The following is a 16596-nucleotide window of genomic DNA, read 5'->3' on the forward strand; positions in this document are numbered from 1 at the left end:
TTTTTCTCTAGAATTCATGTACACAGCCTCATTCATCCTACCTTATACCCTACATCCATTTCATAAAGACAAATTTTACTTTGTATATAAAATAGTTCAATTTGGATTCTGTATGCATTGAAAATTGCCATTTATTTTGGTTCAGAACTCCCTCTTTATTTTTCGTTACTTACAAGAATTAATAATGTCTTGTGCTTTTATAAATCCCATGACGATTTTGAAAATCTCTTATAACTATAGTTATAACATCAAAATGAATTTTGTTCCAGTGAGGAAGAAAATCCAATTCTTTTCATTTGTTCTGTATAATTACTTATGAATTATAGTGCCTCAAAGGAGTGACACTTTCTGGCTTTTCTACCAGAGACAAGCCATAACCTGTCTTTAAATTACAGATCCCTGAGGAGGCTGAACCTTCGTCTTCTTCAGAAAACATCTTTTAACCTGTGAATAACTAGTGCTGGCTGGTTAAAAATAAACCACTAAATTGTCTTAAAATGGTTAACCCCGGGTATGTAAAACACAGACAGACGAGTGATTTCTCTGAAATATGGCTTTCATATCTGGTCTACATGAATCCTAGAGTAATGTTTTCTCAGAAGTTGATATTTCCTACTGAATTGCACTAAGCAACTATAGACGAAAAAGCTTTTACAGATCAAAATTATTTTGAAAGTTACCAGAGCTGATGGACGTTCTGCCAAACAAATCCCCTCTGCGTGGAGCATAGGGGTGCTTTTTAACTTCGGACTAATACCTTATTCTGTACAGCCCAGCCGGAAGAGCAAACTGGTGCTCCTTTTCTCTTTGAATCTGGACAAGGGCTTCATTTCTGTCAAAAAGAAACCTGTGCTTCTTGAGCAGTTACTCCATTTCCACCATGGACTCTGCATCAAGTCTACTCTATTGGAAAAGGATATAAAGCTATTATCCACCTCCAGTAATATTCCTGCTACTACCAATTACTGTGCTAGTAAAGGTACAGTAACTGCATAAAACCTGGAAAAAGAGTATTTTTGAAGGGCTAGTGGCAAGCAACACTTGCTCAAGGGGGATATGCTTGATCCCACTGATTGCTAGAAAGCATTGCATATTGCAAAGCTGAACTGCACATTTAACAGCTGGGATTTTCACATTCCTTGCAAGCTGGGCGCTTAGTGTAGGTGAAACATTTATTTTACAGATGCAAACTCTTTGCGGCCAAGTACTGGGGCATTGATGCTCTCTTGTACTCTATAACTCTAAAAGCTGTTGACTATGTTACTGAGTCTATAAGCTGGCAATTGGTTTACTTAGTGTGAGTGCTATAAGCTGAGTATCCACCAGCTGGCAGACAGAACTGGGGAGGCTGATCTGAGAAATTGTCCTTATATTTGCTCATCCTACAGGAGGCCAGGAATCTTACACTTCCTAGCCAGTAGTGAGATACTCCATTATTACAGCTCAGTTAGTGCTTTGGGCCCAATTATTTCGTATGTTACTGTGATTCAAAAACTTAACCAACTTCAGATGTTGCTGGTTGCTGGTGTGTGACATGGACTCAGCCAGCCATTTTGTTATTAAGCATGAGGCAACTCAAAACTTTAAATACTGGGCAAAAGAAGAAAAGAGAATGGAAAGCCACAAAGAGCGCAGCAGTTGGTGCTCTTTCACTGGCAAAGAAAGTGTCTCATCGACTATTCAGCAGTCTCGATGTTGGTAATATTTTACCAGCAGCAACTCTTTCTTGGATCAGAAGGAAGACTGAGAAGTTTGGGAAGCCTTTGGGGTGAGCTGTGGAGTGACCAGGCTGCCAGGGTGACCTTCCAGGTGTCCCACTCCTAGGGCACACTCGGAATTTCCACTGAAGCACCGGAGGATGTGAAAAGTAAGACAGACTATGCTGGAAGAAGACAGATGCAGCAGGTTAGTGCTTGCTGCTAATGACCATACAGCAACCGAAAACCCAGGGCAGGAAGGTGCGGCAGAAAGGCGGTGTTTCCACCCTACAGCGCATACAGGACCTCACAGACCAGCCATGCCATGGTTGCTGAGGAAAGGGGAGTGAAGGCTCTAGGCTGTCAGAGAGCAGGAGCTCCTGAGGGGAGCCCCGGGTTTGCTCCATGCCAGCACCCCGGGCAGCTCCTCACTGGCGAGATGCGCCCACCCCAAGGCCCACCGGCCCCCCTCAGCCCCCCAGCGCTGCCCTGAGGGCTCAATAGCCGATTTTTAACACCCCGCTGTCTTGCGGCGGGAGGCACGGCGCTGACCAAGCGGCTGCCGCGTCCTCCTGTGGGCGCCTTGTGGCCCTGCGGCCATCGCCCCCCTCACGGCCGCGGCTCCTCGCCGCCGCTCCCCCCCCACCCCCCACCCCGCACCGTGCCCGGGAGCCCCGCCTAAGGCGGCGGGGCCGGGGGGGCCGTGCCGGTGCCCGGGCCAGGCGAAGGAGGGAAAGGGGCTGGGGCTCTGCTCGCCCCCCTTATTTTTTCTCTCATTTTTTTCCCTTTTCCCTCCGTTCCGTGTGAATACGCGGTTGGGGAGGCAGGCGCGCACCGCGAACAGCGCGGGGCTCGCTTCCACCCGCTCCGCCTGGGCGGGGAAGCCGCTCGGAGGGGGGGACATGAATATCTGCCGCTGCCTGCGACGCCTCGCATCCCTAGCAGGAGGCAGGACCTTGTGAAGCAGCAGCTACCCGGTGAGTACATGGCTGCTGAGGCACCCACCGGCTGCTCCTTGTTGCAGGGAGCCGTGGGGCTGCGGCTGGCAGCCCGCTCCTCACGGTGACAGAGCCCTGCAGGGAAGACGGCGGCCCTTTTTTAGCAGCTCTGGGAGCATAGCCCTAAAGAAAGCCTGTTTGTAGCTCTTAAAAAGGCAGTACCTTTTATCTGGGCGGTTTGCAAGCGAGAGCCTTCGTGTATTTCTTTTAAATCGTAGGAGGGGCCAAGGGACTGTTTTAGGAAAATATTTTAAAGCTTACAGTGAATAAAGGGGTGATAGGAGAAGTTAGACAGCCCTGGGTTAGGAATTAAGGACTGAACTGACTTCTGCAGGAAGAAATGGGAAGGGAATCGAACTGTGCTGTAAATAAATGGCCGTGCTTGTGCGGCAGAGCTACGAGATGTTTGATCTAGCGGAGAAAATCTACCGGTCCTAACTACCCACAGCACTCGGCTCTGCGGAGGGAGTGCTTCGTGTGGAGGGGCATCTGCGGAAAAGGACACCGATTACAGCGAACAGGGCCAATCCCTCTTTCTCCTATTGATAATTTCATGTTTAAAAACGACCCTTTTACTGCTTCAGGTGCTAAAGCAGTGATGGGAACACGCTTGTGATTCGGTCATTTTACAGACACTTGTTTGCGGGGTGGGTATGGGAGAAGAGTGGATTTAAGGAGTGCAGTTCAGAAAACAGATTTTTAAAAGCTGTAATATCTCCTGGTGTTTTGCAGCAGTACTTCTGGAAAGCAGGTGTAACTGTTCAAATCTATATAAAGTTCCCACTCCTACATTTGCAGTGTGACTTAACCAAATCAGTTGCAGGAACAGCTAACGGTATGGTAACAGCAGTACTACCTGTATCTGAAAGTAATCTAGCAACTTTACTTAAATACTGTATTAATCAGAACTAAATCTGGGCATGCAAGCCTTTAAGTGTTGCCTACTTTGCTGTTGTCCCAGTGTGACCTATTCTTACCTGCCTTCTGTAGCGTTTATTGTAGGTCCTAGCCATAAAGTAACCTGTGCAGATGCAATGAAATAATTATGGTAAAATTTAATAGCAGCTGTTCTGATTGTGATGAATCATGCTAATCAGTTGTGTGAACACCAGCTATTCCTTTTAAAGATATTTGTCATTTCTAAGGATTTGAAAACAGCAAAACAGCAGAAATACCTTTAATCCTATTAAGAGTGATGGAATTTACTTGACCCTTTAAACTGATGTTTGCTAAATTAATGCCAGATATGGAATAGATTGAACTTTAGTCTTTCCACTGGAGAGATTAAAAAAAAAAAAAAAAAAAAAGGAAGGCAATTACAAGTGTTACAATGGGAGAGAGGCAATTATGCAGTTGTATACAGGATCTGCAGTTAGAATAGCATAATGCAGAATAAAATAAAACTCAAGCTTATTATTGAAAAGGCCTTTTATTTCTGCTAATAAAACTGACATGCCAATATTATGCTAAAATAGCTGCAATAACGTGCATACATTAAAGATGTTTTATGTATTGACACAGCCTGCCTTGAAAAGTTTGAAAACACTGGGCAATCTTTCCTCTCCTGGCAACAGGAGGCAATATTGCTAAGTGCCTGTGCTGTAGCGTCTGCTCTGGTGCTGCCTTCCCTTGGAGGTTTTGCCAGGGCTGAATTTTGCCGTAACAGATAAGCTGAATCAGCAGGCATCATGTTCTTCACAGGCTGCAGCTGCCCATGGCAAGAGTTCAGCTAAGCCAAATCCCTTGGTGGCATGCAACATACCTCAGTTCCATCAATAAAACCCAACAAACTCATTCTCCAAACTAGCTCATTGCAGGTAAACAAATCCTTCTGTGAGGATAAACCTAGACCAGAGTATTTGACCGTGCTATAAATGGGATTAATCAGTTACCAGGTAAACAGAGGCAATTAATGTATAAATAAATTCTAGTGTAGATACTTGCAACTGATTTATTCTGGTCAGAATGTATGGATCTGTGTAAAAATTATTTCACTTAATTGTTTCATGACATCCTTGTTTGTGGAATATATGAGCTGCTATGTCTGGCCACACTTACTAAATAATTAAATGAATGAATAAGCAAGAAATTTATGAATAGTGTAGTGTTTGCCTTCAAAGCTCATCCTGTGATGGAGCACAATTCAAGACAATATAGTGTCTGCAACAGATCTCTGTTGAGTGGTAAAGTGGGAATTTGACTGTAAAACTTAAGTTAGTGTAATTGGCACAAATTAAAGGGAACCAAAACCTATTTTTTCATTCCCTGAATTATTTCATAGGAAATCATGAGACAACACAGTTAGTGTGGGCTGACAGTATATAATTCAGCTGGAGGCATATGCTGGCCACGCTAAATATACAAAATAAATAAATAAACCAGTTAAGTTTTTGACTTAAAATTCACAAAAAGAAAGCTTCACGCTTGTATCTCCTGACTGAAAACTAAGGTATTCCTCACCCTTAATAGGTTAGAGGTGAGACCAGATTGTAATTTTGGACCCACTTTGTACACTGTTGTAAATAAAGCTCTTCCAGTTTGAGTTTATGAGATACTAGAACTCAGGATGTTGAGGTTAGAGGTGTTACCTGTAGATAATTAGTGACATAATGTTAGGGATATGATACTCCCCAATGGTGGTGGGAAGCTCTGATCCACCCCTTGCTTCTGGCTGATGGAGGAACTGGACTGTCCAGCACACTTGGCCACCTTTTTGGTATGAGTGTGATGCATCTCTGCCTGCTGGGTGTTCCTTGCTGCTGGCTGGCTGTTTGTGTAATCTACAGTGGAAGCACCCGTGGCCTTTGCTATGCTGATGGCATTGACTGAAAGAAGTGTATGAGCTGGCACGCTTACCAGTTTTCCTTTGCACAGCTCTCTTTAGCACTGGGTAAGGATCCAGTTTGTCTTTCATCATGGGGGATGAGATTCTCCGTGCTCTCTCATCACTTCAGCATCAGAAGGCAGGTTTTGTCCAGTGTGCTGCGAGAGAGAGGAAAAGATTTGCTCAAATTGCATTGGCAGTCTTTGTTTGGGAGCATGATATAAAGGAAGAGGCATAACGTAATGTCACAAGTGGGAAATGTATTGAATGCTGCATGCAGAACTACTGAGCTTGCTGTGAGCAGCAGTGACTGCCAGGGCCTTTTCTCACAAGAGAAGCACAAGAGGAGTTGTATGATCGTTAGAGTAAGGAACATCTCCAACATCCAGTTTGATTTTCAAATTCCTTGTTTCGTCAATCCATTCCATCCATAGAGTGGAGACCTCAGATGAAATTCTTGTCCCACTGAGTAAACAAAAAGTGAGGAAGAAAAGAAAAAAGTGGGAGAGAAGGTGAGAAGTGCACAGAGGAATGGAGGCTGTTGGAGCCAGTGTGCTAGTTGCTGCAGCCTGGTTTAGCTCAGCCTCTTTACAATGCTTTGGGGGACAACCACAGGCTTGGCTGTAAATCTACAGGTGCTCCTGTGCATGGTAATGTTGACAGGATTTAGTTTATCCTGGAACTATAAATAGTGACATTAATACCAGTCAGAAAGGACACATGAGTTTTATTCTCAGGTGGGTACATACGCTTTTAGGGCACTCAAAATGCGTTCCTTTTCAACAGAATTTGTCTCAGCATAATTACTGCAGTTTTGGTATGACTTTAATTAAGAAGTTTGGCTGAGCAGCTCATGTTGCAGCATTAAGCTCTATCTACTAAGGGAGACTTTACCAGGAGTGGCCTTCAAGTGAAGCATCACAGTGCTTCAGAGAAGCAGGTGGAGTTTTATGACAAGCCACTAGTATGATATATTAGTTGTGGAAGACATGGGAGAATTGGTGGTGAAAGAAGCCTTAAAGGATCACTGGCATTGGGATTATAATCCAGAGGTAGTCCTCTAAGCAGGATTACATGTAGGTGTCCTTTATGATGGTTCTAAAATGGAAGTTATGTGGTAAAATTGATTGTGGGATTTAATAATACATGTACGCATTCACATTTTTGCATATAATTCTTTCAAAACTGGAAATGCATAGCTATTTTTGGAGTTCTTCCTATCTGAGAAATACTTGCAGCTTTGTCCCTGTCATCACTGGGCCAGACCAACATCCAATGTAAACAGGTTAATCAAAATCAGTGGAGTGGTACCTGTGTGGCCTTCATGCACTGTGCCTGTTGACTTTCTACTTTCTGGAAGAAAAAATGCACTCGAGACACATAAAATAGAGGGATTTTGCTTGATCAGTGGAGTTCCTATTCAGAGACTTTGGAAGGGTGATACATACTATCTGTGTCAAGCTGCTAAAGCAATGTTTTTTAGCATGTTCTACAATAACTTCCAGATTAGAGTGGTGCAGGTAGAGTACTTGTGTACACAAAGCACACAGAAAAATGGAGGTGTGTTTTTCACCCGGTAAGATTTTTGGGGGGTAGATCTAACATCTGCAAGTAGAGCCAAGAGCAATGCAGTCACTTTTACATATTGCTAATACTCCTCTGCTCAGTGATTTTTGTTGTTGTTTTTGTTGTTGTTGTATCTATGTAGATTAATAGTGTAACTGAAATCAGGGCAGAAGCTAATCAAGATACATGTTTTCTCTAACAGTTCCCTTTGCTTTAGTTTCTGAGTAAATAGCTTAAGGCACATCATGTAACAAGACACTTGAAGACACTCCAGGCATTTTGTTAGTTAACCTGGACATTACTTCATGTAATGCCTATCTTTATGTGGGACAAACACTATAAAATAATAACACAGTGTTATGTACAAAGGACTGGAAATAAAATACATCCAAGGTTTGAATACAAATAATATTGTAGCATTCAGTATGTAATGGTAGACTAAGGAGATGTCCTATTAATTTCTCTGTTTTCATCAGCCTTTGAGCAGAGCCTGTGCATTATGAGGATGATTAATCTTACTGAGCAACCAAGAAAAAAAAATTTTAGATGTCTTTTCACAAACTCTTTATCATGCCTGCTGCTGTTGGCTCATTCTTCTTTGTTCTCCAAATCTATTCCTGCAGTCACATAATTGATATGTTTGCATACACCAAGTCCTTGTTCTATAGGAATTTGGCACATGACAACCAATTTATTTTTTTAAAAAAATTAATCAGTTCTTTAGTAGTGTTGTGGCAGTGGTATGCCTTCAGAGTTCTCTTTACCTGCATACAGGTAAAGTTTATGTCCCTTTTCTTATTCTACTGCCTCCTCCTGAGAAGCCAAACAATCTGGTCCACGGTTCAAGCATATGTGACTTCCTGACAGGTCCTGCCAGTGCCTAGGCAGAGAACCTGTTGCTTGGTTTTCAGAGCTCCTTTTGATTTGGATGCCCAAATTTCAATACGAGCAGCGCAGTTACATATGCATTCGAGGAATCTCACTGTGTTTCCCTTAGTAGTTCTACCAAAAAAAAAATAAAAATCCCTCTGCTGCTGAAAAAATTTGAGCAGTGTTCAAAATCAATGTTTTGAAGGAGTTTTTTCTTTTGTTATCTTAATTGCTGAGCATAGATCTTGGCCACTCTGTCAACCTCCAGTTTCTCAAATTAGTAGCATTCCTACTCCTGAGCCAGTATTTAAATTTAACTTAGCCTCTTTCCACAAGAACCAACCTTTAACAGATAAATTTGGAAATAAATTGACAATTCGAAGTCTTAAGTGCTTGAAATTAATAAGGTAGGAGCATGTTCTCAAATATATGATATGCACATATGGAAAATGACTTTCTGAAGAGTCAGCAAAGGAATCCTACAGAATAAGGTATTTCTTTATCCACCAAAAATAATCAGTGACATACTGAAACACTGTGGTCTGTAAGTCATTGCACTGAAAGCTCTTGAGAGCAATAAGAGCCACATGGCACAGTGCCATATGTATTAAAATTGAGTGCCTTGTAGAATGAGATGGATAAACATCTTGGAATAACATACCCACTTTTGTAAATTTACAGGTTGCACCAGTTGGCAAATTAAAAATAAGAAAACAAGAAGCTCAAAGAGTTGCTGTTACCAGAAAGGTCAGAATCAATGGACTGTATGGATATTGATGTGTTTGAAGATATCAGCACTTCCCATTACAAGGTAAAGCACGAAAGTGTTTTTGCTGCCAGCTTGTTTCTCTTCAGTGCAGTGCAGCTATCTCTTTTGTGGCATTGCACGAGGTGGCAATTGAGGTGGTCTCTGAAGCTTGTTCAGTCTAGTGGCTCACTGCTAATAACCGTGGTCTACAATAAATGTGTAACTGGACAATATTCAGACCAGAAAAGGCCTAAGTTTTCAAAGTTAGTGACAAATGGGTTTCTCAGAGCCTGTAAAATAACATATAAAGTATTTGCTCAGGTAGATCTACAGGTTGTATTTTTAGGATGTACCAATAGGAGCCTTCCCTGTCCTCAACTTTTTTACATGTGGTATATCATCCGCTTATGTGCTTATTAATTGCCCAGTGATGTAGATTGAAGGATACTTGAAACCTGTGTCTCTTAGTGCTGCATCTTAATCAGGAGAAAATGTATCTAAACTAAATGTTTTTAGAGACGCAAGTTATGCCATTTTCTTCATACAGTCTTCATATTCTTTCACTTCTAGGATTGCTGTATGATTTGTTTACAAGAACTGGTACATTTCTTCTATATAATTCAATAAAAATGTTAATGATGCATTGTTTTAAGCTGGTAGTGGTGGAGAACTTCATACATTTTCTTGTTATCTTTTGCCTAATGCCTGCAAATACTGCCACTTATTCTGAATGCTTCCTTTATTGAGTTATTTTCAGGAAACATACATACAAAACAGATTTAAAAAAAAAAATGAACTGGTAGAAAGATGTAAAACAAGCTAATATTTTAAAATAAAATTTCTCCTTATTTTGAAGTGGGTGTAGTTCTGCATGGCTGGGGGACGGTTGATTTGAGACTTCATATTCCAAAAATTCTGATCAACACAGGATTGTTACAGAGCAAATACAAAACTGCAACACCAGCTCTGTGTTACTTAAGAACTCAAATTAGGCAGCTGTGCAGTTGCAAAAAAGGGGGCAGTTACAACTGTTCTTAGCTGGTGCCTGCTGTAATCCAGGGAGGACTTTCAGCAGAAGTCTGTGTGACACTCCATTCTCACCAGCTTGTGTTAAATGATGAAGGAGCAATCTCTGCAGGGGGATGCATTGCCGTTGCTTCTACTTTGTACAGAAATACTGATCAGTGTTATCTGTGTTTTTCACAAGCATGACATACAGTCCTCTCTTTCTTCTTTAGTGGAAGACCTAAGTTTTAAAGAGTTCCTCTTAAGGTGGAGAAGGAAACAAGCTATGGCATGACATCCTATGAAGTAGGAAATGCTCCCTTGTACACTGAAAGAACAGGAATGGAATGTGTGAAGTATTTAGAAAATGCACAGATAAGCATCAGCAAATAAAACGTGCAAGGAAAAAACACATTGAAGCTCTTGAGTGCTTGGGACATTCCAGTAAATTTCCACAATTGTTGCTATGGAATGTACATAGAAAGACCATAAAAACCTGCAAGAGCTGGTCTAGATGACAGACACTTCTCTGAAGTTTCATTTCCCCTCCCATATGCTCGGGTGATGCCTGGTGTCCACGCATGGGTGCTCTGATGGAATCTGTATCACTACCTACCTACTATTGTTTGGTTCAACAGGTATGAGTACTGCTCTGGCCTGTGCTTTCTCATTCTGTACACCTCTACACTTACATTTAGTGAAATCCCCAGTTTTAGCGCCAATCCCTAATATAATGGGGGCTGAGAGGTTAGAGCAAAAGCTTTGATTCTGCTTATGAAAAATGAGGATACCATTTTGTGTTCTCACCTTGCCTACTTTAATCCTGTGCCCTTCTGAATAGGATCTTCCAAGTTTGTGCTCTCTGGCACAGGAAGGAGCCCAGCGTTGGATAGGGTCTTTGGCTGTTGTGTGACAAGTAATCCTTCCAAATAAGATTTGCATTCCTGCAGCAGCCATTCTGGGAATGGAGAATGAATACATAGAGGGAAATTCAGCTTACATGGACATAGCTCAGGTTCATTCATTCAGAACACAAGTCAATCACGGACAGAGTTGAACATGAATTGACTCCTTTCTGAGAAGATCTGGTACTAGGGGCTAAGAAAAATGTACAGGGTCAGAATGTCTACACTGTCTTACTTAACTGGATTTATTGGCACTTATGCACAGCAAAAATGTTGTTAAAGCCCCAGAGTTGCTTTGTTAGTTTTCATTTGCCAAAGGCTGTCATCCCTGCAGTAGTTGCGGCGTAGAACATGAGCCAGCAACCCAGCTACTTCTGTGTACTGTCTGTGTCTTCATTTAAAACTTCATTGCTCTTTAGTGCTGTTTACTCTCTGCTTTAAAACAACAGAGATAGCAGAGTTACCATAGTAAACTGTTTGGATCGTAGGCTGTGGGATGGAATAGATAGCTGGAGGTAATAATGTCATAAATGTAAGCTAGACCTTGAATCGCCAAACTTTCATATTGCCATTTATTTGTGGGCATTACTCTTTGTAGCCTTTTAGGTGTTTTTATCCTTTTTTTTTTAATAAGAAATGTCTGAACCATAAAATAAAGCCGAGGAAGTAAAGGAATAGACTTCCTTCTAGTTTAGACTCAACACAGGTATATCAATAATAACAGAATTATGCAGGTTTCAGTTAATTTGTTTCAGCAATCTAGGTTTTAAACGAAAGTCTTTTTGGAAGAGCACCTGAAAACTTATGGGAAATAATACTAGAAGAGCTCAAAACTGAATAAGAATTTCCTTCAACTCATCAAAATGTATTATAGCTCTTGTTTTTTCTGCAGAAGACAAGGATATTTGTTCTCCATATTGAAACTCTCTCATACTTACTTGAAATGTTTATTTTCGAATGTTGGGAGAGCTGAAACCAAACCAGTTTATTTTGCTAGGAGTTCACAGCTGAGTGAAAGATTTCCTTATAGTTAAATAAATTGACATTATTTATGACTTAGCCACATCTTTTTCCTCTCTGGTGCACTGAATTTCATGTTCCTATTTTTTCACTTTTACCAGTAGTGCTGAGGAATCCCAGGAATTGTCGAGACATCAATAGTACCAGGTCCCATGCCAGGCCTAGCATAAATGCAAATGTTCCTTTCTGCAAAGAGCATCTATCTAAGAGGCAAGAAAGACTAGAAGGGTAGATGGACCCTGGAGTATACGAGACAGACTTTTTTCATTAGCACAGTAAGCAGTGGCTTCAAGTTCTTTGAGGCAGCCATTTATATATACAATTCCATAGACTTAAAGTGATTGTATTTTAAGGTGGTGGAGAATCAAAGTATTTCATCCCTCCAGCTAGAGATGGATCCTGAAGTTGCCAGTAATGTCACTGTCATACTCCCTGTGCACTGTTTTGATTTGCGTAAGAGCAGTTTGATATAAATCGACTCAGAAATGGAAGCAGCTTCTTTGCGGGGGCGTGGAAGCTTTGCCTTTTGGAATTGAGGGTGACATAGAGCTTGCTTGTCCTGCAGTATAATTTGTCCTGACATTTGCTGGCACAGTAAGTTCGTACTTACTGCAGTGACACTTGCCCTGTGTGACATAATTCAAAACACTTTTTAATAATACTTCTGCTTGAATTGAAAACAGCCAAACTGTCTTTCCTAATTTCAGCCTGTTTGATCCCTCGTCCCCAGTGGTAAATTCTGCTTTGCAGTGTTTCCTTGTGCTGCCTGAAGGAAAAAGATGAGGTAGCGACTACTAATCCAGATGTTCTTTACCACTGACGTAACAGCATCATAAGATCATGCTAGAAGTCATTGATCCTTCATCAACTAAATCCTGAAGGAGTTCACTTCAGGAGGTAACCCTTCCAAAGCAGAGGTGTTGATATAGAAGTAACAACAGAGTCAACTAGCAATATGCTGGTTTTGTGTGTGCCACTGTTTATGACTACTGACGTTGGACACCAGTCACAAAACATAATATTTAAAAACCCATCAAAAGGAAAATGGCGTGGAGTGAGACCAGAGCCTTCACAATCAAAAAGACTGCTGTTTTTTTGTTTTGATGTGGGTCACTGAGAGGGTATTTTTACAACTTTGTTTTTAATTTGTTTCTCCAAGGAGAGTCTGTGTTTTCTTCAGTAAAGAAGAATGTTTAAACACTTGTTGCTGCTTAGTCATCTACTTGAGTAGCACATGATATGCTGCAGTTATTTTCCATCTAGTCTTCTGGAACTATAGTTGCTTTTGATAACATTTTGTTCCTGCTGGTGCCACCAAATATGCAGAATTGCATATAATTGCAAATATGCAAATCACTTGGTGATTTGCCCTTCTTTGTTACTATTCCTAATAGTAAGCACTAATGCTTCTGTCAGGATGGGAGCACCCTGCTGCTATGATGTGGGTGAAAGTCTTATGGGTGCAGTTAAACACATTCATTGAAGTGTGGTGTCAAATTCACCAGTGCGCGGACATAGCTTGAGAGTATGACCTCTTGTTTGATAGCTGGTATAAAAGTAAACTGGTATAGTCAGTAAAATCAGACTGGGAAATGCAGTATAAAGGTAGACATGCTATAATATTAACCTAAGAGGGTCTGTAAGAACTAGCAAAAAGAAGGAAGCAGATACTTGAGTATACAGGATGCATAGTGCTACCTCTGTTTTCTTGCCAAGCACAGAGACAAAAGCTGGGGATGTCAGCTACTTCTAGCTATCCGTTTATTTCTTCTCAAGCTCCCCACAACCGATGAGTCATGGGTTTGAGGACAACCTCATATCAACTGCATGTGGCAGGGAAATATCCTTACCCCATTCCCCCATACAGGTGGTCACTGAGCTTAGCCCAGGATTGTGCAAAGCAGAGAACGAAATTCCTCTTCTAAAACCCAGCACCAGGTTTGGCTGGTCGCTCAGTGCTCTTCTACCATAGGGTTGGTCTTTCTGCGCAATGAATAGCCCATACCACCCCTATCCTCAATTAGAGTAAGGATCAGGCTGTTGCATTTCTAGGTCAGACTTAAAAGTGTGAGAAGGTCACACTCTGCTTCAATTATTTGCTGTTCAGGCAGAGAACTGAAAATAGTAAATGGAGTACAGACAACTATAGAAATTCAGGAGACACTCCGTTTTGGAGAGAGTTCAGCTTCTTACAAGAAATAGGCCAAAGTGAACTTTTGAACTCTGGTAGCCTGTAAAGGTGAGGTTGTAGCTGAGACAGCATCACTTTGTTGTACTAGAGAGGTAAATAAAGATCCTCTTACTGCAATGAAGTCAGTATAGAAAATGTTACAGGTATATTCTGCATGACTTGTGTATTTATTTCTGTATCTGTGCTGTTAGATTACTAAAAGTGGATTTTAAAAGTTCTATTTGTGATGTAACCTTTTCTTTGTTGTTGCTGTTTTCATATTTTTATTAATCCTTAAACATACGGGCTAATTGCTTAGATTGTTGTATATGTAAACTGTCTAAAAACAAATGATAAATATATATATTTTTAAACAAGTGTCTTCCTCCAGCATTTAGAATGGAAGCAGCAATGCTGAGAAGTTAAATGAATGCTCTTGTCTAGGATGGCAGAAGCGCATCATGCAAATTTTCACAAGTGAAAGCCAGCATCCTTTTTTGCACTTACTTTGGAGTTGCTTATAGCTGCAAAGAGGTAGCAGAGTGCTGAATCAAAGTGTTTAAAATTTGGGGAAAGATTTTGACTTCTTAATGTTCTGTAAAAGCTTGTGTTTATGCATTTCAGTCTGGGATCTGAGTTTAAATTGTTGGCATCTTTCTAAATGTGTATTAAAAGGCATGGGAAAATGGCGTGCATGGTATACTATGTCAGAAGAAGGAATGGGGGTTTCTTTTTTACTATGCTAGAATGTGAGGCAAAGATGGTCTGTGTATGGCCTTGCCCACACGATCTGACTTTTAAAAATTATTTTTAATTATTTTTCCATGGCTTTAGCTAAATCACCTAATTTATCAGTGTTATTTATCTTCTGTTGAATGGAGCAATAGCACTAGCTTCATTTGACTTAGGGAAGGAAGTAAGGAGAAAATGAGTGTGCAGTTGTTGAAGATCCAGGTTGTTAAAATGCAAACTATTGTTCTTGTAAGACTTTGGTCTAGTATGTGCAATATAATCAGCTGGCAACTTTGTCTAGGTATCCTGGTGAACTACCAAACAAGCATTTAATGTCCTACGTCTTATATCGAGGTTGTCATTTCATTACATCGTTGTCTTAATTCTTGCTTTCTTTGATAACTATTAAAACACGAGATTATCTGGTGCTTCCCTGAAAGTGATAAGTTTATTTAACCCAGAGCTCTTCTGAATGTTCTGAAGAGTTGCACTGCTTGTTCATTTAGCAGCATCCAATGCTGGCTTTCCCTGCTAAGCTTAGTCAAATTTTGTGCGTAGAATATATTGTCTATAAACTTCAAATGGTTCAGCTACTGTCTTTTATGATGTATGTTGGTGTGTTGTTGTTGTTGTTTGTTTTTGGCTTTCTTTGTTTTTACTCTTTCAACCCATTTCCCAGAAGAGAATTTCATTGGTGCATGTAAAAGTTTATTTATCAGAGCTTTCCTCTGAACTGAAGGATATTTTATGCATCACATCAAGCTTTATTAATTTGCAAGTGCTGCTTACTCTTTTTGGATGCGATCTTCATCTCCTGGAGTAGGATCTCTCTTAAGGTGCTCTTGTCTTAGGTACTGCAATTCTCCCGCAGTGTCTGCTTTATTTCCTGAGGCTGCCACACAACCTAAGAGCTTTCAGAATGGAGGCTGTCAGGTACCAATTAGCAGGAGCCACCACACTGGTCTCATTTTGGTCTATCTTTGGCGGTCTGTTACTGTGTTCTTCAGCTTTCAGTTTCTCAGCAGGTAACTTGTCTTTTCCTTCATCTTTCAAAATGCGTATGTTTGTCTTGCCTTAATTTTCCCCTTTTAGAGAATTTGATGTCTTTCCTTCCTCCCCTCAGGCTGTTGAAATTCTTCCTTCATCTTATTGCACCTTTCCAGGCTAATTTTAGCTCTCTGCTTACTGGTGATCAGTCTGCTTTTATCCAGCTTTGCACTAAGTGGGATCTTCTGTGTGGTTCTTTCTCTTGGGACCATGTCATCCCTTGAACTTTTGCTCTGTAGAGAAGTGGAACTATTCTGCTTCTTGGTCACAGACACAAAAATCGAACTCTTTTTCATGCTGGCAGTTAGTATTTTGCTTTATCTAATTTCAGATCAAATAGATTCACAAGGATGAATCTTAATCTGAATGAATCTTAATCTGCAAAGAAATTATGCTAGCATTCCTGTTCTCTTGTCCTAACTCAATAGACAAGCATGTGCTGCCTTGCAGCCTCGCTTCTGTGTGGATAGATGAAAATGCTGCTCTGTGCTCTTCACGCACACTTGTGTGCAACTGCCCAGTGGCTTTCTCCTGGATATCTCTTAAGAGCATCTAGCCTGTTTCTTGCAGCCTCCTTCCTAACTTAACATTATTTCACTCATGATCAAGTTGCAGGCCACCTGACTTCCAGGCCTGAAGGAGAGAAGGGAATTTGGAGCTCATTAAAGAAATTTTGGCAAGAAGTGGAGGTTACCAGCAGGGCTCCTTGGAATTAGGTTTTGATATGTCTGCTGGTGGTGACTTTTATTTTTTATTTTTTTTTCTCAAAAGGAAAAGCAATTTTGTAGAAATCAGCAACTTGTTACAGTGCAAAACCACTGCAGCGCTTCATCTGGTAGCGCAGCCCAGATGTTTATTGGGTCTGTTTGGGTCTGAGGCAGGAGCTTGTGAGAGAGGGATGGGAGAAGTAGGAAAATAATTTTCACATTCTGCACAAGTAGTATAAGCTCTTTGTTTAATATCTTGAAATCTGACACGGATGACTATCCATTGGGGATATTCAAAGACTGTAAT

The 16596-nt window shown here is 40.9% G+C and overlaps 1 protein-coding gene across 7 annotated transcripts in view; it reads left to right on the forward strand.

Annotated features, from left to right (window-relative positions):
• The first annotated feature begins 2434 nt into the window (after nt 1–2434).
• The window catches only part of TMEM108 (transmembrane protein 108), a 156273-nt gene continuing 142111 nt past the window's right edge, over nt 2435–16596 (forward strand). For 5 of the 7 annotated variants that reach the window (XR_005817142.1, XR_005817143.1, XM_040548442.1 and 2 more), the window contains exons 1-2: nt 2435–2674; nt 8637–8766. The gene's annotated coding sequence lies outside the window, so the exon portion shown is untranslated. Of the gene's footprint in view, nt 2675–4396; nt 4513–5565; nt 5586–8636; nt 8767–16596 lie in introns of those variants that run through there. The other 2 variants (XM_040548440.1, XM_040548441.1) reach the window with 2 other exon arrangements.

This window comes from Cygnus olor, chromosome 2, assembly GCF_009769625.2.
Source record: "Cygnus olor isolate bCygOlo1 chromosome 2, bCygOlo1.pri.v2, whole genome shotgun sequence".
Taxonomy (NCBI): domain Eukaryota; kingdom Metazoa; phylum Chordata; class Aves; order Anseriformes; family Anatidae; genus Cygnus; species Cygnus olor.